A 26,024-nucleotide genomic window follows, 5' to 3' on the forward strand; every position below is an offset into this window, starting at 1 on the left:
ATTTGGACTCCTTGCCATCAACAATCAACTGCTTCAGACTCAGGATTCATGTGACATTCTGGGATAGAGAGGTACAGTAATAATGTTAACTAAATTAACTGACATTTGTTAAAGTGATGCAACATAGGCAGTAGGCTAAGCCTTACCCAACTTATCACGGCAGTTCTCGGAAGAAAGCACCCAGAAATGAGCAAAGCTGATTGGGCTCTGGCGGCCACTGGGTGTTCCGTACTCCTGTCTGACTTCCCCATCAGCCTTTCCACAGATTCAACAGGTCTGTCCCTTCATCCAGTCCACAACTTGAAACTTGAGTGCCAAAATCATGCGATTTAAAACTTCTCTAGCTTATGTTTTAGTACCATTTCAAAGCCCTAGCCTTTTGGTGACATTTGGTTGGGGGGCACTTCACCTAGTTTTAAAGTGAATTTCCTGCAATTCTACACATTTTGCCGTGGGGCGGAGATGTTTTAGTTTTACATCTAAATTCCTGCAATTCTAAAAATGTTTACATGACTTATGTTAACATGATATCTGAGTGAGAGTGACGAACAAAATCAATGGGGGCCCCCTGGATGTCAGGGCCCCTTGGCACGTGCCCGGTCGTTTATTCGGCTATGATTACCTCCAACTTTAGATAGCTGGATAGACTAACTTAACAATTTAAAAACATTTTAACTGGGCTAATTTAGTGACTAACCAGGTTCCCATCCAACCTTTTTATAGGAGTAAAGTACGTTGGATGAAATAGGTACTGACAAATCAATTCAGTCCACATTGTATTTGTCACATGCTTTGTAAACAGGTGTAGACTAACAGTGAAATGCTTACTTACTTCCCAACAATGCAGAGAGCAAAGTATAGAAAAATAATAACATGAGGAATAACGATAACTTTGCTACAGTTGAAGTCGGAAGTTTGCATACACTAAGGTTAGCGTCATTAAAACTCGTATTTCAACCACCACAAAAACACTTGTTAACAAACTATACTTTTGGCAAGTTGGTTAGGACATCTACTTTGTGCATGACAGAAGTCATTTTTCCAACAGTTGTTTACAGACAGATCATTTCACTTGTAATTGGAAGTTTACATACACTAAGTTGACTGTGCCTTTAAACAGCTTGGAAATTCCAGAAAATTATGCCATGGCTTTAGAAGCTTCTGATAGGCTAATTGACATCATTTGAGTTTACCTGTGGATGTATTTCAAGGCCTACCTTCAAACTCAGTGCCTCTTTGCTTGACATCATGGGAAAATCAAAAGAACTCAGCCAAGACCTCGGAAAGAAAATTGTATACCTCTACAGGTCTGGTTCATCCTTGAGAGCAATTTCCAAACACCTGAAGGTACCACGTTCATCTGTACAAACAATAGTACGCAAGTATAAACACCATGGGACTACGCAGCTGTCATACCGCTCAGGAAGGAGATGCGTTCTGTCTCCTAGAGCCGAACGTACTTCGGTGCGAAAAGTGCAAGTCAATCCCAGAACAACAGCAAAGGACCTTTTGAAGATGCTGGAGGAAATAGGTACAAAAGTATCTATAGCCACAGTAAAACGAATCCTATATCGACGTAACCTGAAAGGCCGCTCAGCAAGGAAGAAGCCACTGCTCCAAAACCGCCATAATAAAGCCAGACTACGGTTTACAGCTGCACATGGGGACAAAGATCATACCTTGTGGAGAAATGTCCTCTGGTCTGATGAAAGAAAAACAGAACTATTTGGCCATATTGACCATCGTTATGTTTGGAGGTAAAAGGGGGAGGCTTGCAAGCCGGAGAACACCATCCCAACCATGAAGCATGGGGGTGGCAGCATCATGTTGTGGGGGTGCTTTGCTGCAGGAGGGACTGGTGTACTTCACAAAATAGATGGCATCATAAGGAAGGGAAAGTATGTGCATATATATTGAAGCAACATCTCAAGACGTCAGTCAGGAAGTTAAAGCTTGGTCGCAAATGGGTCTTCCAAATGGACAGGAACCCCAAGCATACTTCCAAACTTGTGGCAAAATGGCTTAAGGACAACAAAGTCAAGGTATTGGAGTGGCCATCACAAAGCCCTGACCTCAATCCCATAGAAAATGTGTTGACAGAACTGAAAAGCGTGAAACGTTTTACCTAAGTTAAATAATTTAAAAGCAATGCTACCGGGCTCGTGGGCTATACTCAGCCTTGTCTCAGTGTAGTAAGTTGATGCTTTGCGGATATCCCTCCAGTGTTGTGGGGGCTGTGCTTTAGCAAAGTGGGTGGGGTTATATCCTGCCTGGTTGGCCCTGTCCGGGGGTATAGTCAGACGGGGCCACAGTGTCTCCTTACCCCTCCTGTCTCAGTCTCCAGTATCTATGCTGCAATAGTTTGTATCGGGGGAATAGGGTCAGTCCGTTATATCTGGTGTAATTCTCCTGTCTTATCCGGTGTCCTGTATAAATCTAAGTATGCTCCCTTTAATACTCTCTCCCTCCCCTACCGGAGGCCCTGAGCCCTGGCACCATGCCTCATGATTAACTGGCCTTATGACTGTCCCCAGTCCACCTGGTCGTGCTGCTGCTCCAGTTTCAACTGTTCTGCCTGCAGCTATGGAACCCTGACCTGTTCACCAGACGTGGTACCTTGTCCCGGACCTACATCTCAAAATAGGGCTACTGTTAGATCCCTCACTTCCAAGGCAGTTATAGTCAATTAAATAATCACTGATCACAATCACAGGTATCACAATCTCTTTCAATAATGGCAGGAATGGAGGAGGTCTTTATTCTAGTGAGATTGCTAAGGTGAACACCGCCATGTTTAGTTTTGCCCAACCTAGGTCAAGGCACAGACACGGTCTCAATGGGGATAGCTGAGCTGACTACACTGACTGTGCTAGTGGCAGACTCCACTAAGCTGGCAGGCTGGCTAACAGCCTGCTACCTGGCCTGCACCCTACTTCATTGTGGAGCTAGGGGAGTTAGAGCCCTGTCTATGTTCGTAGATAAGATGAGAGCACCCCTCCAGCTAGGATGGAGTTCATCACTCCTCAACAGGCCAAGCTTGGTCCTGTTTGTGGGTGAGTCCCAGAAATAGGGCCAATTATCTACAAATTCTATCTTTCGGGAGGGGCAGAAAACAGTTTTCAACCAGAGATTGAGTTGTGAGACTCTGCTATAGAGCTCATCATTCCCCCCAACTGGGAGGGGGCCAGAGACAATTACTCGATGCCGACACATCTTTCTACCTGATTTACACGCTGAAGCTATGTTGCACTTGGTGACCTCTGACTGTTTCATCCTAACATCGTTGGTGCCGACATGGATAGCAATATCCCTATACTCTCTACACTCGCCAGTTTTAGCTTTAGCCAGCACCATCTTCAGATTAGCCTTAACGTCGGTAGCCCTGCCCCCTGGTAAACAGTGTATGATCGCTGGATGATTCGTTTTAAGTCTAATACTGAGGGTAATGGAGTTGCCAATGACTAGGGTTTTCAATTTGTCAGAGCTAATGGTGGGAGGCTTCGGCGTCTCAGACCCCGTAACGGGAGGTGTAGAGACCAGAGAAGGCTCGGCCTCTGACTCCGACTCGCTGCTTAATGGGGAGAACCGGTTGAAAGTTTCTGTCAGCTGAATGAGTGTCACGGCTGTCGTAGGAATTAGACCAAGGCGCAACAGGTTGCGTGCTCATAATTATATTTATTATAGCGAACACGGAAAAACAATAAACAAAGAACGACAGCTAACAGATTTGCAGGCTAAACAACAGCAGTGCAAATACAACTACCCACCTACATACACATAACCCCCGAACCACATAAAACAAATACCCTCTGCCACGTCCTGACCAAACTACAATAACAAATAATCCCTATTACTGGTCAGGACGTGACAATGAGCGACACCGGTTGAGCATTCCTACAGCATTTCCCTCCAGAAGCCATGAGAAAGTTGTCCGACTGCGGGGACCGTGCAAGGGGATTTATACTATTATCTGTACTTACTGGTGGCACAGATGCTGTTTTATCCTTTCCTACACTGAAATTACCCAGCTATCCTCGCCGTAAGGCAATCGTTCTCCTGTATATTATGAGTACAGCGACTGCAATTACAAGGCATCATGTTAAGGCCATTTTTCTGGGATTAAAAGTCAAAAATTAAAATAGAGTGCTAATTTGACCGCTTCACGTCAAAGTACATGAGCCTACAGTGCCAGGAAAAAAAGAATCAGACATTTATCTATCGCCATTTAAGATAAATTGTACAATGTCAAATTGGTGATTTTCCAAAAAATGATTTTTCTTTTCCAAAAATGTTACAGATCCAGTTGCAGCATGTTCAGATGAATCTGTTAAGGCGGGTTTCGGAGCTCTGTGAGATTTCTGTGATTTTGTGTGATTTTCTGAAACAACACACACTTGTTCAGCCCTCTGTAAATAAGTCAGTTCTTAACGTAAAGACTTAAAACTCAATATTCTATAAGAGCCTAACCCAAGGAGGATATGTGTTCACTTTCAGCTTCCTGTGTCAACCAGAAGTGCCTTAAAATGGTGTCATAGGGGCTGTTTCGAAGGGTTAAAAAGGTCAGATCTTTCCACAACTTCATATGTGTGATTAGGCAACCCTCATGAACTATAAATCAGTCATTTCTCCAAACAGAAAGCTCACACACACACACACACACACACACACACACACACACACACACACACATACAGCAAGGATGGAGTGACAGAGTGCGGTGCTTAAAGACACACAGAGCCTGCAATGGCATTACCATTATCTCTAGGCTGTGCCGAGTTCAACGAGATGCTCCGCTTGACCGTAGCTCTCTCGGTCCAAGCGCAGCGACCGTGAGAAAAAGTAGGCCTAAAATGAAGCCTGGCCCTAAATTTCAAGTGCTTTTGGGTGACAGCAAGATAACCATTAGGGTTAGAAGCACAATTCGACCTCAGGAACGTTCCTGAGGTCATCCCGATCTGTGCAAGCCTAACCTAGACCGTGTGGCATCAACCGTTAGGGTAACAGCCAGTGGAATCCTGTGGCGCGTTATTCAAATACCTTAGAAATGCTATTACTTCAATTTCTCAAACATATGACTATTTTACAGCATTTTAAAGACAAGACTCTCGTTAATCTAACCACACTGTCCGATTTCAAAAAGGCTTTACAACGAAAGCAAAACATTAGATTATGTCAGCAGAGTACCCAGCCAGAAATAATCAGACACCCATTTTTCAAGCTAGCATATAATGTCACAAAAACCCAGAAGACAGCTAAATGCAGCACTAACCTTTGATGATCTTCATCAGATGACACACCTAGGACATTATGTTATACAATACATGCATGTTTTGTTCAATCAAGTTCATATTTATATCAAAAAACAGCTTTTTACATTAGCATGTGACGTTCAGAACTAGCATACCCCCCGCAAACTTCCGGTGAATTTACTAACAATTTACTAAATTACTCACGATAAACGTTCACAAAAAGCATAACAATTATTTTAAGAATTATAGATACAGAACTCCTCTATGCACTCGATATGTCCGATTTTAAAATAGAATATTGCAAAATGTGCTTTCACCAAAAAGCTAAGTAGATAGCCCGGCATCACAGGGCTAGCTATTTAGACACCCAGCAAGTTTAGCCTTCACCAAACTCCGATTTACTATTAGAAAAGTTTGATTACCTTTGGTGTTCTTCGTCAGAATGCACTCCCAGGACTTCTACTTCAATAACAAATGTTGGTTTGGTCCCAAATAATCCATAGTTATATCCAAACAGCGACGTTTTGTTTGTGTGTTCAAGACACTATCCGAAAAGGGTAAATAAGGGTTACGAGCACGGCGCATTTCGTGACAAAAAATTTCTAAATATTCCATTACCGTACTTCGAAGCATGTCAACCGCTGTTTAAAATCAATTTTTATGCCATTTTTCTCGTAAAAAAGCTATAATATTCCGACCGGGAATCTGCGTTTAGGTAAATAGACGAAAGAAAATAAAGCACAGGGTCCACTCGTGCACGCGCCTAAGCCCATTGTCCTCTGATAGAGCACTTGCCAAAAGCGCAAATGTGTTTCAGCCTGGGGCTGCATCGATATCATTCAGCTTTTTTCCGGGCTCTGAGAGCCTATGGGAGCCATAGGAAGTGTCACGTTACAGCAAAGATCCTCAGTCTTCAATAAACAGAGACAAGAAGAACAAGATCTTGTCAGAGAGGGCACTTCCTGTAAGGAATCTTCTCAGGTTTTTGCCTGCCATATGAGTTCTGTTATACTCACAGACACCATTCAAACAGTTTTAGAAACTTTAGGGTGTTTTCTATCCAAAGCCAATAATTATATGCATATTCTAGTTACTGGGTAGGAGTAGTAACCAGATTAAATCGGGTACGTTTTTTATCCGGCCGTGTAAATACTGCCCCCTAGCCCTAACAGGTTAATGTAACCACATTGTCCCATTTTGTAACCACATTGTCCGACTATTCAACAGCCAGTGAAAAATCAGAGCGCCAAATTCAAATTCATAATTCAAAGTTCTCACACATACGACTATTTTACACCATTTTAAAGATACATGTCTCCTTAATGTAACCACATTGTCCGATTTCAAAAAGGCTTTACAGCGAAAGCATAAAGTTAGATTACGTTAGGACAGGTACAACACAAGAAAAACCACACAGCCATTTTCCTAGTAAGGACAGGCGTCACAAAAAACAGAAAACCAGCTAAAATTATGCACTAACCTTTGACGATCTTCATCAGATGACACTCCTAATACATCATGTTACACAATACATGCATTTTTTGTTCGATAAAGTTCATATTTATATCCAAAAACAGCATTTTACATTTGCGCGTGATGTTCAGAAAATATTTTGCCTCCAATACTGCCGGTGAATCAGCACAACAATTTAAAAAAATACTCATCATAAACGTTGATAAAATATTAAACTGTTATTCAAAGAATTATAGATGAACATCTCCTTTATGCAACCGCTGTGACAGATTTCAAAAAAGCTTCACGGGGAAAGCACACTTTGCAATAATCTGAGTACTGCGCTGAGTTCTGTTATACTCACAGACATCATTCAAACAGTTTTAGAAATTTTAGGGTGTTTTCTATCCAAAGCCAATAATTATATGCATATTCTAGTTTCTGGGCAGTAGTAATAACCAGATTAAATCGGATACGTTTTTTATCCGGCCGTGCAAATACTGCCCCCTACCCTAGAGAGGTAAACATCAATCCCATAGATTTGCATCTCCAAGTGATAAAAACACTTTGTTGAGGCCTTCTTCCCCCCACACCCCACTAACATTAACTCTGTAGGAGACTGATAATGCTGAGGAAGGGCACCTGCTTCCAAAAGTCTAAGCTCTGCATGTTCACTCAATGTACAGGCCATAGACCCAGTGTCAAGCATGCCCTTAAGCTGCACTTTCCTGTGTACAAACACAGAGGTGTAAAACAAATCTGAAAAAGCCTCAACCTCTTGTGAACCTAACATAACAATTTTCTCTCCTTCTTTCGCATCAGAGCACAAAATCTCATGTTTTCTCGAGATCATCAGATTCTTTCTTGGGGGCAGACAGTTGAACACCCACATTTCCCCCTTCACCTGTGGGTGTTTCAGTTTAACGGTTGCTGCTGTGGTGAGTTTCTCTGCTGTTGTGGTGGGCGTCTCTCACCACCGGGATTGGCATAGCGTTCCCCCTGTTTGGACAATTTGACTTCCAATGATCTGGGGAAAAGCACCAGAGGCACAGGTTCTCATGTCTACAGTGCATCACAGTGGCGTGATCTGTTGAGCCACAAACCCTGCATTCCCTACGCCTGAAGGGCCGGGCGGGGAAAGATGGTGCCTTGGCCTGTGTTTGTGAAACCATAACGGGTGGTATGCTCTTCTCTAGGGTACGTTCAAGCAGGTGAATGAGTCTCTCGATACTTGCACTCTGCCCATGTTGTTTGGCGCTTGATGTGAGAGATGTGTCACTGCACACACCAGCATTGACCCCGCATTCAAACTGAGTTTTCTGGGGATGTACTGTTACTTGCTTTGAGGATACAGTGGTAGATTGACAAATGGTGGCCTTCCTGCTGCATTCATGTTCATAGATTCTCTCCTGTACTTCACTCGCAGTCCATTTCTCAGCAAACTTGCATTGGAGTACTGCTGCCAGTTTGGGCTCAGGGCAGTATGTTACAAACATCCTGACGACATCGGAGTTGGAGCTGTCAATCTTCTTACCGTATCTCTAAGGCCCTCGTCAGCAACATCTACGACCTTGTTCAATCAAACCCAATACTCCATAACAGCCTCTCCGGGTACAGGTTTAGTATTGAAAAAATCAGCCAAAGGAATGCATGAATAGGCCAATTTGCTGAAATTGTTTCAGAATGTCAAATACAATCTCTGGCTTCTCTGTAGGATCAACAGTTGTCTCTTGATTTGCCAGATAATCGACTAAACATCTCATCCGATTGTTCCCCAACAGGACATCCCTTCCTCCCCAAGTTTATTCTCATCAACTCCTCCCATTCATGAATGGAGCATGTCTGTACCATCTCCTCTGTATGTAGGAGGTTCCTTCATGTCTGATTGCATGATGAACTTAATTTTACTGAGGTCTATATATCCTACTGACTCTGAATGATGATCACTTATCTTCTCTGTACTTACTGGTGGCTCATAAGTACTGGACCTGCCACTCTGTAGTTCTTCCCTAATGGAGCTCCCTATTTCCCGGGCTAGCTGAGTGACCAGCTCAGCTAGACCATCTACAGTGGCATTTGGATTAACACTAGATGAAGAGCTTTCATCCATATTTTTTGTGGAGCAAAACATGGGGGAACCTACTGCACCTACACGCTTTACAGGGGTTTGATCAGAGTATGAGAAAAACCTCCCCCTCCCAGCAGTGAATTTGTGTTCATCATCACCACTATAAGATGCCATGCCAATAAACCACTAATGTTATGTTAACATGTCTGTTGATGAACACACTTCTATGTTAGTTAACCATTAACAGCTCTCTCAATACATCTTTTCAGAAAAAAAATAAACAGGAAAGAAAATTGGCTGCAGTTCCACTTTCTGCCACAAGGCGGCAAGAGTACCTCAAAGATGTAAACAGAGTCTCTAGAGCAGCAGAGAGCTGACGTCGATCAACGATGAATCGGGGTCTAGAAGGCACCAATGTAACCGGTGCTGTACTGCACCGCTGTAACTGTGCATTGTGTGTGGTTGATTGAGACTATAGATGTGGACTTTGGAGATCAGGTTGTTTTAATGAATCAGAATTCACTCTCTGCATCCTGCATCCAAAAGAAAAGAAAACATTTGTAGAGCACATATGTTCTGTGAATCGTCGCCTCTTTCTCTCATAGTGCATCAAAATGATTTTAGAATACAAAAATGAGCACAGCCTCTCCTGATTATGCATCAACACATAACATATATTTTACATAGATAAAACCACATACCTGCATCCAAAAGAAAATAAAACATGTGTAGAGAACATATGTTCTGCGAATCGTCGACTCTTTCTACAACAGATGCACAATACAAGGGACTGGGATCATTTGAGGAGCTAGCCATCGTTCACACATACAATAGCTTGCTAATACCTTAGCTAGCTATTAACCACATGTTGAATTCAGAATGTTAATATCATCCTAAAAATTACAAGTGCATCTTAACAATACCATCCACTTATGAGTAACCTCTAAATATGCAATATTATTCATGAACAAAACACTGTGTGTATGACTGTGCTTAAAAGAATCAAACTTTTCTGAAGACGACAGAAAAAGCGTGCCTACCTCTCATAGTGCATAAAAATTATTTGAGCACGAGCACGCAGGGCAAAACGTAAGTACACACGCTCCCCTACTCCCAGGATCCAGGCATGCATAATAACAAATCAACATGTCATATTAAGTACTTTAACAACTGTTGCACAATGACTACATCAAGATTGTGTCTCTAAACACTTGTTGGACGCATTTCTAATTTTTTTGTTGTTATGCCCAATATAATTATAAAATATATATATATATATTTAACCATTATTTAATTAAGCAAATCAGTTAACCTGTTGGGGCTAGGGGGCAGTATTTGCACGGCCGGATAAAAAACGTACCCGATTAAATCTGGTTACTACTCCTGCCCAGTAACTAGAATATGCATATAATGTTTGATTTGGATAGAAAACACCCTAAAGTTTCTAAAACTGTTTGAATGATGTCTGTGAGTATAACAGAACTCATTTGGCAGGCCAAAACCTGAGAAGATTCCAAACAGGAAGCGCTCTCTCTGACTTTTTCTTGGCCTTCTTGATCATCTCTAACCAAAACAGGGGATCTCTGGCATGACGTGACATTTTCTAACGCTCCCATAGGCTCTCAGAAGGCGCCAGAACGATGAATGGTGGCTTTGCAGGCCCTGGCTGAAAAACAGTAGCGCATTTTGTAAGTGGTCGATCTGAGGACAATGAGACTGGAGGCGCGTGCACGAGCCGACACCATGTTTACTTTCTCTCTCTTTGAACGAAAACAACGACTCCCGGTCGGAATATTATCGCTTTTTTATGAGAAAAATAGCATACGTTTTTTACAGCAGCAGACTATGATCAATAATGTCAAAAGCTACACTGAAGTCTAACAAGACAGCCCTGACAATCATTTTATCATCAATTTCTCTCAGCCAATCAGTCATTTGTGTAAGTGCCGTGCTTGTTGAGTGTCCTTCCCTATATGCGTGCTGAAAGTCTGTTGTCAATTTGTTTACTGTTTAATAGCATGGTATCTGGTCAAACACAATTTTTTCCAGAAGTTTACTAAGTGTTGGTAACAGGCTGATTGGTCAGCTATTTGAGCCAGTAAAGGGGGCTTTACTATTCTTGAGTAGTGTAATTACTTTAGCTTCCCTCCAGGCCTAAGGGCACACACTTTCTAGTATGCTTAAATTGAAGATGTGGCAAATAGGGTTGGCAATATTGTCCGCTATTATCCTCAGTAATTTTCCATCCAGATTGTCAGACCCCGGTGGCTTGTCATTGGTGATAGACAATGTTTTCACCTCTTCCACACTGACTTTACGGAATTGAAAAGTACAATTCTTGTCTTTCATAATTTGGTCAGATATACTTGGATGTGTAGTGTCAGCGTTTGTTTCTGGGATGTCATACCTAAGTTTACTTGTCTTGCCAATGAAAAAGTAATTAAAGTAGTTGGCAATATCAGTGGGTTTTGTGATGAATGAGCCATCTGATTCAATAAATGATGCAGCTGAGTTATCTTTTTTCCCCAAAATGTAATTTAAGGTGCTCCAAAGCTTTTTACTATCATTCTTTATATCATGCAGCTTTGTTTCATGTATATCATTTTTTTAAATTTAGGCACATGATTTCTTAATTTGCAGTACGTTTGCCAAATAGTTGGCCTGCCAATTTTTGGGGGGAACTATCTTTTGCCTCATCCCTCTCAACCAATCAATTTTTCAATTCCTCATCAATCCAAGGAGATTTAACTGTGTTTACAGTCATTTTCTTAATGGGTGTGTGGTTATTACTAACTGGAATAAGCAATTTAATAAATGTGTCAAGTGCAGCATCTGGATGATCCTCATTACACACCAAGGACAAGCAAAAATTATTTGCATCAATGTATGAATCACTACAAAACTTATTGTATGACCTCTTATAGACTATATTTGGAGCTCTGGTTTTCCTAGATATGGCTGTGATCACTACATACTATGGATTTGGATACTGCTTTAAAGCAAATTTCTGCAGCATTAGTAAAGATGTGATCAATACATGTTGATGATTTCCTTCCTGTGCTATTTGTAAATACCCTGGTAGGTTGACTGGCAACCTGAAACAGGCTGAAGTTTTTTTCTTGAGTGGGCAGCTTGATGAGAGACAGTCAAAATGTAAATCACCCAGAAAATATACACTGCTCAAAAAAATAAAGGGAACACTTAAACAACACAATGTAACTCCAAGTCAATCACACTTCTGTGAAATCAAACTGTCCACTTAGGAAGCAACACTGATTGACAATACATTTCACATGCTGTTGTGCAAATGGAATAGACAACAGGTGGAAATTATAGGCCATTAGCAAGACACCCCCAATAAAGGAGTGGTTCTGCAGGTGGTGACCACAGACCACTTCTCAGTTCCTATGCTTCCTGGCTGATGTTTTGGTCACTTTTGAATGCTGGCGGTGCTTTCACTTTAGTGGTAGCATGAGACGGAGTCTACAACCCACACAAGTGGCTCAGGTAGTGCAGCTCATCCAGGATGGTACATCAATGCGAGCTGTGGCAAGAAGGTTTGCTGTGTCTGTCAGCGTAGTGTCCAGAGTATGGAGACGCTACCAGGAGACAGGGCAGTACATCAGGAGATGTGGAGGAGGCCGTAGGAGGGCAACAACCCAGCAGCAGGACCGCTACCTCCACCTTTGTGCAAGGAGGAGCAGGAGGAGCACTGCCAGAGCCCTGCAAAATGACCTCCAGCAGACCACAAATGTGCATGTGTCTGCTCAAACGGTCAGAAACAGACTCCATGAGGGTGGTATGAGGGCCTGACGTCCACAGGTGGGGGTTTTGATTACAGCCCAACACCGTGCAGGACATTTGGCATTTGCCAGAGAACACCAAGATTGGCAAATTCGCCACTGGCGCCCTGTGCTCTTCACAGATGAAAGCAGGTTCACACTGAGCACATGTGACAGACGTGACAGAGTCTGGAGACGCCGTGGAGAATGTTCTGCTGCCTGCAACATCCTCCAGAATGACCGGTTTGGCGGTGGGTCAGTCATGGTGTGGGGTGGCATTTCTTTGGGGGGCCGCACAGCCCTCCATGTGCTCACCAGAGGTAGCCTGACTGCCATTAGGTACCGAGATGAGATCCTCAGACCCCTTGTGAGACATATTCTGGTGCGGTTGGCCCTTGGTTCCTCCTAATGCAAGACAATGCTAGACCTCATGTGGCTGGAGTGTGTCAGCAGTTCCTGCAAGAGGAAGGCATTGATGCTATGGACTGGCCCGCCCGTTCCCCAGACCTGAATCCAATTGAGCACATCTGGGACATCATGTCTCGCTCCATCCACCAACGCCACATTGCACCACAGACTGTCCAGGAGTTGGCGGATGCTTTAGTCCAGGTCTGGGAGGAGATCCCTCAGGAGACCATCCGCCACCTCATCAGGAGCATGCCCAGGCATTGTAGGGAGGTCATACAGGCACATGGAGGCCACACACACTACTGAGCCTCATTTTGACTTGTTTTAAGGACATTGCATCAAAGTTGGATCAGCCTGTAGTGTGACTCCAAATCCAGACCTCCATGGGTTGATAAATTGGATTTCCATTAATTACTTTTATGTGATTTTGTTGTCGGCACATTCAACTATGTAAAGAAAAATGTATTTAATAAGATTATTTCATTCATTCAGATCTAGGATGTGTTATTTTAGTGTTCCCTTTATTTTTTGAGCAGTGTACTTAATTAAACACTATTTCACACAGTTTAGTAAATACTAGCACAGTGTAAAGCCTAGAAATGAGTCTTCATAATGAGGTGAGCTACTGTACTTTTTTGCATAGCGCTTCAGTCCGCTGGGAAGTTTGTCCCATGTCAGCTTCACTCGGAATGCAGGGTCTGGTCCTACAAGACCGGTCTCTGCTGTGATCTCAGTCTCAAATTCTTTGCATTCTACTCCCCAGGCAAACTTAGCCTGAGACAAAAAATAAAAGTAGTGTTTCTTTCATCATGTTGGTTATGACCTCAAGCAGTACAACCTGGAGTACTGCGACATTCCAGTACAGTGGCATTGGAGACATGGCCTTTAGTCTTACCTTAACTTTGTGGTTGCTTAGAAGAACACCATCAGCACAAATTCTCCAGTTGTCCTTGAGAGCAAGGTTAGCCAGGATGATTTGCAACCTGGAATTAGCTTTGTCCAAATAAGCAGCAATCTGGTATCCCTGCACTTCATTGTCAGCTCTCACTGCACGGATGATGATGGTCACTGCTGGGGCAACAGCATTGCCAAGGTATTTGGCCTGAAAAGACACTGTTAAAGTTAATTAATCCTTGTATTCTCTCCTATTGACACCAACAGAGATTCATTATACACAGCCTTAGTTGTAAAATTAAAGTTTCACCTGTTTGTAGATGGCCTCAAAGCTGGAGGCGCTTTTTATGCTGGAGGTTCTTGCCTTAGAGATTGGATGCTGTCAGCAAAAGAAGCATACCAACTCAGGTTTAATATAACCAAGCATCACTAATAGCTGGCAATATTGTTATGCGCTACATGAACATTACCTGGTGGATGTGGTTCTTGGCAAATTTCATGTCATAGACTTCCTGCTGTAATAGAAAGAGCGGTCAAAATAGAGTAGTTTAGGCAAATGCTTGTCTTTTTCAGTTGACTGTATTTCAATAAAATGTTTTGGAAGTTCTGCCTCACCCTTGAGATGCGGGAGCTGGAAGCGCGAGAGCTGGACCTGGAAGAGCTAGACTTAGAGGAGCTGGAAGAGCGGCTGCTAACTGATTTGTTGCTTCTGCTTTTGCTGCTGCTGCTCTTGCAGCTGCTACGGATTTTCTTAGACCTCTTGCTGATTGGGGCCGCATTCACATCAATGATCTTGCTCTTGGCACGAGAAGAAGGAGAGGATTTGGAGGAAGAGGAGGATTTGGAACGAAGGCTAGAGCGAGAACTGCTAGAGCTGGAGGAAGATCTGGTGCTGTTCTTCAGACCAGGTACCAGGATTTTCTTGAGCTTCAACAGGGCAGATTTTCCCTCTGGAGCTTCCTCCTCTTCTGTCATGGTGATGACTTTGATTATCTTTTCTGCGGCCTTAGGTCCAACTTGTACTTCAATTTCTACTTTCTCAATGACTGGACCAGAAATATGCCCAAAAAGATAAATAGATATAATAATAAATATTATCTTAAAAGTAATTGGATCTTGTTGTATTGATAGTTGTGTATTGGATATAAATCATGAATTTACTACATCTTGCCTTGTGACACATCAACAAGGACTGAGTGTTTTCCAATCAGTGCATAGAGAGCAGAGTTTCTGATGAAGGCAGCGTTCTGAGATTCCATCTCAGTGCATGCCTTGATTCCAAAGAATTTAGATTTAGCACACATTTTCTTCTCCACTTGGGCTTTAATGGCTCTCACCTTCTTGGGTAAGAAGTTGTAATGCATATCATTGTAAATGAGTTCAGATGATCTTGACTGAAAACAAAATGACAAAACATAAGAGTTTAGAGGTCATAAATACAAGAAGTAATGTCTGCAGTAAAGTCAAAATATCATATTCAACTTACCAAACTACCAATCATGGAGGATGCAATCTTAGATGTACATTTCTCCCTTGACAACTGTGTTACAGATTTGGCCGCAGGAATCATTGGTGTGAATTTCGCAGCTGCAAGGTCTTCCACGTTTCTTGCCAACGCAAGTGTCTCAACACTGTAGCAGTGGGAGACAATATAAACATACTCTTTCAATTTAACCGTAAAATATGTAATGCTAGTAAAATAATTGTACTACCTCTTCTAGAAAAAGCTACATACTGTACAGATACAATGTGATTAATTATCTGAACAGGCAAAGCCTCAATCTTGAAGTTGCCCTTGACCATGTCAAGTTTTGCTGTGAATCTGGCAGGGACAATTGTGTGTACTTCAACTCTTGCCATAAGAGCAGCCTGGATGAAGGCAGTGTTCACTCCCATCACAGCAAATGTATGCATTGCAATGCTGAAAGGGGAAGAGACAGTTAATTTCTAAAACAACAGTACGCCCCTTTCATCAGTAAAAATGATGTGATTAATTTCACTCGGTGTGAACATGAGCTTATAAGTATGTACCTTGGTGTGAACTCGGCCTACAGCCGAATGTCTGTCTTCATGAGCTGTGAAACATGGAAGGTTTCAGGAAGAGGTGGAGACATGGTGGCTTTGACTGAAAATGGGAATGGAGAAATACAGCCAATGAGACTGAAACCCAGCATTACTGCTGCATTGCATTCTTGTTGTTGAGAACTTACCACTGACAGTTGCAATGGCAACAGCAGCAGTGTAGAAGCTGAGCTCCATGGGCACACCAACAGCAGTGGGAAATATGTGACGCACTTCGACAGCCAGCAATGGCTTAGCATACTGAAAAGCAACTCCAGACAGCAGTGCTCTCACGGCATTCTTTGCCTCTGCCTGAAAAGCAGGTCCAGTTGCAAGCTGTAGAGAAAAAAAACATTGGTCAGCTACCTAGCTTTGATGACATAAGACAAATGTGAAAGAGGTTTAAAGGTCCAGTGCACTGAAAACATGATTTTCCTGTGTTTTATATATATTTCCACACTGAGGTTGGAATAATACTGTGAAAATTATTTTAGTGTAAGAGATGTTTGAAAAGTCCAACTGAAATTTTAGCCTGTTTTGGTGGGATGGAGTTTGCCTGCCTGGTGACATCACCATACGGTAAATGAGTTAATAGGCCAATAAGAGAGTTCCAAACCTCTCTGCCATTTACAGGTAGTTTTTCCCTCCCCAATCAGACAGTCCTAGCAACATTTTTGCTTGAGAAATTTCTTTTTGAAAACAATCACAGTAAGGTACTTCATTGTTACTGAGAAATGATTTGATATTGAGATAAAAACAGCTGCATTGAATCTAAGAATTTCCAGCTTTCCTGACGATAAAGGAGTATACAACATACATGAATTGCCTGTTTGATGAACTTCATGTACACGGAAGCCAGACGCTCGCTTGAAGGCAAGGACCTCCAGTCAGACAGCTGTGGATAGATTTGTAGAGCAAACCTGACTGATCTACTTCATTTAAAAAACATATAAATATAATCATGAAAACACAATGTCATATAATCATTGATATAATCAATAATTTATTCTTTAGAGATATGTTTGTGAGATTAAAGGGGCAGTGCAGTCAAAAACATGATTCTCCTCTTTCCCAATAACAGCTAGAATGCTCCAATTAGACTCCTCTTTCAGATCACTCATAGACAGTCCTAGCAAAATTCGTGCTTGAAAAATGTATTTAAAAAAAAGTTATTTTGTGGACAATTTTAATTGTGGTAAGGTTCCTAATTGTTACCCATAAATTATTTGATATTGTGATAAAAAAAAACAGCTGCATTGGAGCTTTAAGTGATCCTTGATACTTACAGCCTTAATGCCACGCTTCATCTTGGTGATCCTGTCAAGATTTTCAGGAGCCTTGGGCATTTTCATAAGAGCCTCCTGGATTTCCTCAGTTCTCACTCCAATCTGAGAAACAAAGATTAGGCTTGCAAAGTTAAGTGGGTTTTGGAACCATTAAATCTTTATAATTTCAAGTAGTTTTGAATAACCGTTTTTACCTCCAGAACATCAGCAGCTGCTCCTGCAAAGTAGGTGCGGGCTTTAGCCACAACAGCTCTGGGCAAAACAGTGGCAGCATCATTGATGTAGAAAGCACTGGCAGCATCACCATTCATCAAAGGATCTGAAGAAAGAAAATAATAATTAATCCAACATATGAAAGAGAAACTATTGAGATTATAGTTCAGTTCATGATGCCCATACAATGATAATTGTCCAGGTGGGTGGCTTTGCTGAAACGGAAGCTCAGTCTGTTGAATTTGGGGCTGAGGATCTTGACTGCAACATTGCAGGCAGCAGCACTAAAATGCAATGCAATTAGATTCAAATGCCGATGCAAATGTAGAAGACGTATTGAGAAATTGAAGCGTGCTCTTACACTGAGGCAAAGTCAGGGACGGTGCTCTTGGTCATCGACTTAATGAGAGAGTAGACAAAGCTAGCCATCTGCAGATTGGCTTCCTTTGTCACTGCATCAGCAAGAGTAGTTACCAGACCCATGGGGAGGTTTGTTTCAAAAAGCACAACAGTGGCAATCATACGGAGCTCTGGGTAGAGAGCCTTGTCCATGAACAACTGCACAGCAACTTCCTGGATCTAAAACACCCGATGATAAAATGGTGGGATTGTTAACATGTCATAAGATGTGGTTATGTGAACTGGAAGAGAGGAGGAATGCTCACCATTCTGGGCTCTTTCTTGACAATGTTCCTCATAGCCAAGATGGCATCAGCCTGAATTCTCAGGGGCAGTGTAGCAGCAGCAGTTCCAAATCCGGGCAGGAGCTTCATGATGGGCTTAAGGCTAGCAGGATGGCCAGCATTACCCAAAACTTTCAGAGGCATTGCAATTTCCTCAAAGTTTCTCTTAGCAATAGCCTCAACAAAAAGATTGTGGATGGGCTGTGGAGGTTGAAAGACCCACGAAGAGTTTAATTCTCATCTAATAAGTAATAACTGGATGTGATGTGATTATGGGAAACATATTTTACCTTCAAAAAGTCAGCATGGCAGGTGGGATATGCAGCACAGTACTTGGAAATCCTGGTACCATAACCAAGCATGGCAACCTCATGCAGAACTGGGTTTACCGGAATCTTGTGGTTGAAGCTAGGGTCTGATGGTGCAGAAAGGATGGTTTTCAGTCTTAACCAGGATTCAAGAATAAACCTAATTGTAAGGTGTACCTACTTCAAAAAGCTTGACGGTTTCCACATCAGCAGTGACCATGTGCACAGCGGCCACCAGAGCTGGAGCAGCTTCAGCAATAGTAATGTGACCATCCACTAACTCCTCCTTGATGAATTTCAAAGTAACTGGAGTTCCAATGGCAGGAATAGCATCCAGGATCCAGTATCTGAAAAAATGAATGGTTCACTTTAGTACCGTCACATTACATTTCTGCGCCTGTGTCTTTGTTTAACCTGTTGAGGACAGACGTTCCGTTAGCGGAACCCCGTTCCGCCTGCGGAACCCCTAGCCAACAGCCAATGGCATCGCACGGCGCGAAATACAAAACCAACTAAAATACCACAATTCAATTTTCTCAAACAATCAACTATTTTACACCATTTTAAAGATAACACTCTCGTTAATCTAATCACATTGTCCAATTTCAAAAAGGCTTTACAGCGAAAGCTAAACATTAGATTATGTTAGGAGAGTACATAGACCAAAATAATCACACAGCCATTTTCCAAGCAAGCATATATGTCACATAAACCAAAACCACAGCTAAATGCAGCACTAACCTTTGATGATCTTCATCAGATGACACTCCTAGGACATTATGTTATACAAAACATGCATGTTTTGTTCAATCAAGTTCATATTTATATCAAAAAACAGCTTTTTACATTAGCATGTGATGTTCAGAATTAGCATACCCACCGCAAACTTCCGGTGAATTTACTAAATTATTCATGATAAACGTTGACAAAATACATAACAATTATTTTAAGAATTATAGATACAGAACTCCTTTATGCAATCGCTATGTCCGATTTTAAAATAGCTTTTCGGCGAAAGCACATTTTGCAATATTCTGAGTACATAGCTCGGCCATCACGGCTAGCTATTTTGACATCCGCCAACTTCGGGTCACCTAAACTCAGAATTACTATTAGAAAAATTGGATTACCTTTGCTGTTATTCGTCAGAATGCACTCCCAGGATTTCTACTTCAACAACAAATGTTGTTTTGGTTCCAAATAATCCATAGTTATATCCAAATACCTCCGTTTTGTTCGTGTGTTCAGGTCACTATCCAAAGGGTAACGCGCGAGCGCATTTCGTGACAAAAAAAATCTAAATATTCCATTACCGTACTTAGAAGCATGTCAAACGCTATTTAAAATCAAATTTTATGCTATTTTTCTCGTAAAATAGCGATAATATTCCAACCGGGCAAAGAAAAACATGACGAGTTCTGGTGACCACGCAGCTCCAGTCTCACTGTCCCCAGGCTGACCACTTACAAACTCTGCTGCTGTACTTTGCCCAGAGACAGCAGACACCCCATTCCACTTTCTGGCGGCTTTAGAGAGCCAATGGAAGCCTTAGAAAGTGTCACGTTACAGCACAGATGCTGTAATGTCGATAGAGATGCAACAGAAGGACAACAAATTGTCAGACAGGGCACTTCCTTTATGGAATCTTCTCAGGTTTTTGCCTGCCATATGAGTTCTGTTATACTCACAGACACCATTCAAACAGTTTTAGAAACTTTAGAGTGTTTTCTATCCAAATCTACTAATTATATGCATATTCTATGCCGGATACCGGATACATTTTTTATCCGGCCGTGAAAATACTGCCCCCTATCCCAAAGAAGTTAATTATATTTTTTTACAAAATATCATTTGAAAATACCTGAAAGCTGGCTTAGCCTTAAACTGATTCCAGATGGCTTTAATACTTTCATAGCTGGCCACACGCATGAGCTGGACAAGTTGAATAAACTTCAGAGGGGCATCGACATGGACCTTAGCCACATTGTATTCGATCAGATGGTTCAGAATCTCCACAATCTGACAACAGAAGGAATTTATATTTTTCTAACATTATCAGGAATATAATTTGAGAAAGCACTACTCAAAATGTAACTCAGAGAAAGAGACTACTAGTTGTCATTGTACCTGCGCACTTGTGTTGCTGATTCTAAGGAGCTGTATAGGTGTCTGGAGAACCTCAGTGGCGAACTGATACTGAATGGATCCACGGTGAAGATATTCTTCTTTGATAGGCTCAACTGGGGTCTTTTTTATCTCAATGAAAGGTTTGTCTAAACAGGCAATTTAAGGTCATTAAGAATTGTTGCTGCTGTATACAGTATATAACATTCTATTATTTTACAAATCAGTGAACATACTTTGCTTCCATATGGGCAGCGCCATTCATCTCATTGAAAGGTGAGAACTGATGGAGCTCAGTAACAGTGGCCTCCATGATGATAGCACCAGTGGCAGTGGGCTTCATGATGTAGTTGTTAACATATTGTTAGTGATATTGTTATTGGGCTAGAATATCTGTAGTGATTTCCACTTAAGCCAACCACTAGTAACATTGGCTCCTACCTGCTGGCACTCAACACATTTCTCCATGTAAGCCAGACCAAACTCTTTGATAATTTTCTCCTGGCAGTGATTCAGATCCTTGGTCTTGGTCAAATGGACGTGCCCGGTCTTGGCATCTTCACTGATTACAAGGTGGGTCTTGCACACTCCCTGAGCTCCAGCCTAGGTAAAACAAATGAGAGCATAACTGAAGATCAGACATTAATAATGGAAAGTGTAATGATGTGCGCTGAGAGTCGGGAAGCAAGTTCAGGGAGTGAGTGTTTTAATAAATAAACACAACATAATACAGAATAAGAAACACGAACAACGCACATAAAAAATAACGACAGGGGAAGGAACCAAAGAGAGTGACATACAGTTGAAGTCGAAAGTTTACATACACTTAGGCTGGAGTAATTAAAACTTATTTTTCAACCACTCCACAAATTTCTTGTTAACAAACTATAGTTTTGGCAAGTCGGTTAGGACATCTACTTTGTGCATGACACAAGTAATGTTTCATAACATTTTTACATACAGATTATTTCACTTATAATTCACTGTATCACAATTCCAGTGTGTCAGAAGTTTACATACACTAAGTTGACTGTGCCTTTGAACAGCTTGGAAAATTCCAGAAAATTATGTCATGGCTTTAGAAGCTTCTGATAGGCTAATTGACATCACTTGAGTCAATTGGAGGTCTACCTGTGGATGTATTTTAAGGCCTACCCTCAAACTCAGTGCCTCTTTGCTTAACATCATGGTAAAATCAAAAGAAATCAGCAAAGACCTCAGAAACAAAATTGTAGACCTCCACAAGTTTGGTTCATCCTTGGGAGCAATTTCCAAACACCTGAAGGTACCACGCTCATCTGTACAAACAATAGTACGCAAGTGTAAACACCATGGGACCATGCAGCCGTCATACCGCTCAGGAAGGAGACGCTTTCTGTCTCCTAGAGATGAATGTACTTTGGTGCGAAAAGTGCAAATCAATCCCAGAACAACAACAAAGGACCTTGTGAAGATGCTGGAGAAAACAGGTACAAAAGTATCTATAGATACAAAAGTATCTGTATCTACAGTAAAACGAGTCCTATCTCGACATAGCCTGAAAGGTCGCTCAGCAAGGAAAAAGCCACTGCTCCAAAACCACCATAAAAAAGACAGACTATGGTTTGTAACTGCACATGGAGACAAAGATTGTACTATTTGTAGAGATGTCCTCTGGTCTGATGAAACAAAAATAGAACTGTTTGGCCATAATGACCATCATTATGTTTGAACACCATTCCAACCTTGAAGCATGGGGGTGGCAGCATCATGTTGTGGGGTTGCTTTGCTGCAGGAGGGACTGATGTGCATCACAAAATAGATGGCATCATGAGGAGGAAAATTATGTGGATATATTGAAGCAACATCTCAAGACATCAGTCAGGAAGTTAAAGCTTGGTCGCAAATGGGTCTTCCAAATGGACAATGACCCCAAGCATACTTCCAAAGTTGTGGTAAAATGGCATAAGGACAACAAAGTCAAGGTATTGGAGTGGCCATCACCTCAATCCTATAGAAAATTTGTGGGCAGAACTGAAAAAGCGTATGCGAGCAAGGAGGCCTACAAACCTGACTCAGTTACACCAGCTCTGTCAGGAGGAATGGGACAAAATTCACCCAACTTATTGTGGGAAGTTTGTGGAAGGCTACCCAAAATGTTTGACCCAAGTTAAATAATTTAAAGGCAATGCTACCAATTACTAATTGAGTGTATGTAAACTTCTGACCCACTGGGAATGCGATGAAAGAAATTAAAGCTGAAATAAATCATTCTGTCTAATATTATTCTGACATTTCACATTCTTAAAATAAAAGTGGTGATCGTAACTGACCAAAGACAGGCAATTTTTACTAGGATTAAATGTCAGGAATTGTGAAAAACTGAGTTTAAATGTATTTGGCTAAGGTTTATGTAAACGTCTGAGTTCAATTGTATATAGCGAAGGTAATCAGGGAAGTTATGGAGTCCAGGTGAGTCTGATGATGTGCAGGTGCGCGTAACGATGGTGACAGGTGTGCGCCATAACGAGCAGCCTGGTGACCTAGAGGCAGAGAGGGAGCACATGTGAAAGTATCCCCTCCCCGTCGCGGTCGGCTCCAGCCGCAGGACGCCAACCAAAGGGACGATTCCGGGGATCAGGAGCGGACCGGTCACCCCTGATGATGCGCGGGAACCTGTCGTGGCTGGAATGCGGGAACCTGACAGACCAGCTGAGGCAGGAGAGCCCAGTGAGCCGGTTGAGGCAGGGGAGCCCTGCGAGCCGATTGAGGCATGAGAGCCTGTAGCAGCTCCCGGACCCGACGTCATTCCCACCGAAAAAAAAAGAAGAAAAAAAAACACTCTCTGATGCTTCCCTTAGGTGAGGCATTATTCTGTAATGATTTGCGCTGAGAGTCGGGAAGCAAGTTCAGGGATTGAGTGTTTTAATAAATAAACACAACATAATACAAAATAAGAAACACGAACAACGCACAGACATGACACAGAAACAATAATGCCTGGGGAGGGAACCAAAGGGAGTGACATATATAGGGAAGGTAATCAGGGAAGTGATGGAGTCCAGGTGTGTCTGATGACAAACAGGTGCTCGTAACGATGGTGGCAGGTGTGCGCCATAACGAGCAGCCTGGTGACCTAGAGGCCGGAGAGGGAGCACACGTGACAGAAAGATACATATGTGAATATGAAAAGATGCAAGTCTTACCTCCTGCATCTCATAGACGTTCTGTGTATTCTTGATGTTGAGCTGAAGGATGTTCAGGATACCTCTATGGATATTTAACACTGTTTCAGAGACACCAGTGGGGGCAAATACCTTACCTACAACACCATTGGCATACTCAAACTTGATTGGAGTCAAGAGCTGAGCAGCCAGGGTTCATGTGAGCTTTGCAGCTGGGACGAAAGGATCTTTGGGCCAGCCGCCACTGTACTCAAAGATCTCAGGGTCCACAAGCTACAAGGGGATATCAATATATCCCTGTGGCTCAGTTGGTAGAGCATGGTGTTTGCAATGCCAGGGTTGTGGGTTCGATTCCCACGGGGGGGCACTGCTAAATAAAAAATGCATGAAATGTATGCATTCACTACTGTAAGTTGCTCTGGATAAGAGTGTCTGCTAAAATGTTAAAATATTAGTTTTGTAGTGGACAATGCATTTAGATATGTTGTGTATGTGAACTTGATGTGTAGCTTTATACCTTCAGCATGTAGATAGTTGGGGCAATTGCACCGATGAGAACTTTGCTGATTACTTTTATTCCTGCTCTGGACAGACCCTCATCAGGCAAACCGCCCAGGAGCAGTGCCTCATACTTGTACACATAGGCCTTACTGGCTTCAAATGCAGGGGCTGTAAACAAGAATTTAGAGAGTTGTTAGTCATGTGTACATTTATTTTCAAAAATTCTGTCTTGGGCTTAAAATGTGTAAAAGGTTGTAATGTAGCATAATTTACCAAAGTTAACATGTTGACTCGCTATATGATGGAAAGAAAAAGTCATTATTCAGTTTGCATTCACTTGCAACTATGTCAAATGAATCAGAATGGCAAAATTACATTCCTTAAAAAAATATATGATCTAAAAAGAAAGTCTGAAATCATCTGAAATGTACTCACCTATAAGGGCTAGAGTCAGTGCAAAGACAACTGCTTTCATGGCCAGTGGGATGTGAGGAAAACAGTCCCAGGCAGCCTTTTAAAGCTAAACTTTTGCTGATAATGCCTGTGGCAAAAATATATTATTAACAAATGGAGAGCATTGCCAAGTAGTTTTTTTGAGATTTGGCTCAGATTGTAGAAATTAGACAATCTGACTGAGAAACAGGATGAGAGAGATCACAAACTCATAAGGTTAGGTTAACCCGGCCTTTCATATCTGCTTCTCTGTGTTGAAAAGATCAATGTCCAACCTACAAAAAAACCACTCCACTTTCTAATTACATATACTTTTGTCTTAATATATTCTTGACAATTAAATAAAAAAAACATTTTTATGTCCTCACTTATTTTATTTTAATTGTTAGTTACAAAACTAACAAAGGAGCCATTTTCTGTATTGGCATTGTCAGATTGCTTACTCTTAATTAACACCATAATTCAAATCTAAATGTATCACATGATTAAGTTAATATTCTTTATTACTAATTATGTTATGTCATGAACATTATTCATAACTGTAATATTTCTTCTTAAAATGGTCAAATCAATTAAATTACATAAATAGTGACCACAGGCATCTAGTATTTTCACTTCCAAACACAATTTGGTATGAGTGATTACTTCATAACACAGACTATCATTGAGCTAAAGATATGTATTTTACTTTCATGATTCAACTTCAAATTGCAACACTTTCAGCAAACATCCATACCATGTCTCCTATCATGTGAATAAACCGTGTCTCAACCTGCCACTAATATGTCACTTGTTTCTGACCTGACCATCATTCCAACACATTTTTGTCAACTTGTCCTTTAAAATGGATCCAAGGTGACCAATGTTCAAATTGTCTGCTCATTCTTCTAAAGGTCACATGAGGGACCAGTGTAGTTTCTGTATTTTCATTGAGAATGCACAATTCTAATGTTTATTTAATGTAAATAACTTTGGTTCGCATGCTTCAATCACATGAATGGATTTCATCCAAAGTGGATAATATTATGCAATAATGTATGTCAAGAAACTATCGTTGCTATTTTAGAGGAGTTTCATGACACACATTATAGTGAATGGCAATGCTCTTTGTATTGTAATAAAAATCTAAAGACAGATACTTTGTATATGGATATTTAATATAGCAATATGATAAACATGTCATTGATATTACATTTTGGCAAAACAATCACACATGTTCGGGATATTTCTAAATAAATAAATATATAAAAAATATAGCTTTTAAGCAAACCACTTTTATGGACACCCAGACACATGTACACCAGATACTGTACGACTGATCCAAACTTTGTGTGAGATCGGATGTACACCAGCACATTGAGATTTAAACACAGTATAT

General features: G+C 41.5%; 1 pseudogene; it reads right to left on the reverse strand.

The window, feature by feature from the left end:
* Nucleotides 1-24,668, reverse strand: LOC115157928 (vitellogenin-like; annotated as a pseudogene).
* Between the last annotated feature and the right edge of the window lie 1,356 nt (nt 24,669-26,024).

This window comes from Salmo trutta, chromosome 22, assembly GCF_901001165.1.
Source record: "Salmo trutta chromosome 22, fSalTru1.1, whole genome shotgun sequence".
Lineage (NCBI taxonomy): Eukaryota > Metazoa > Chordata > Actinopteri > Salmoniformes > Salmonidae > Salmo > Salmo trutta.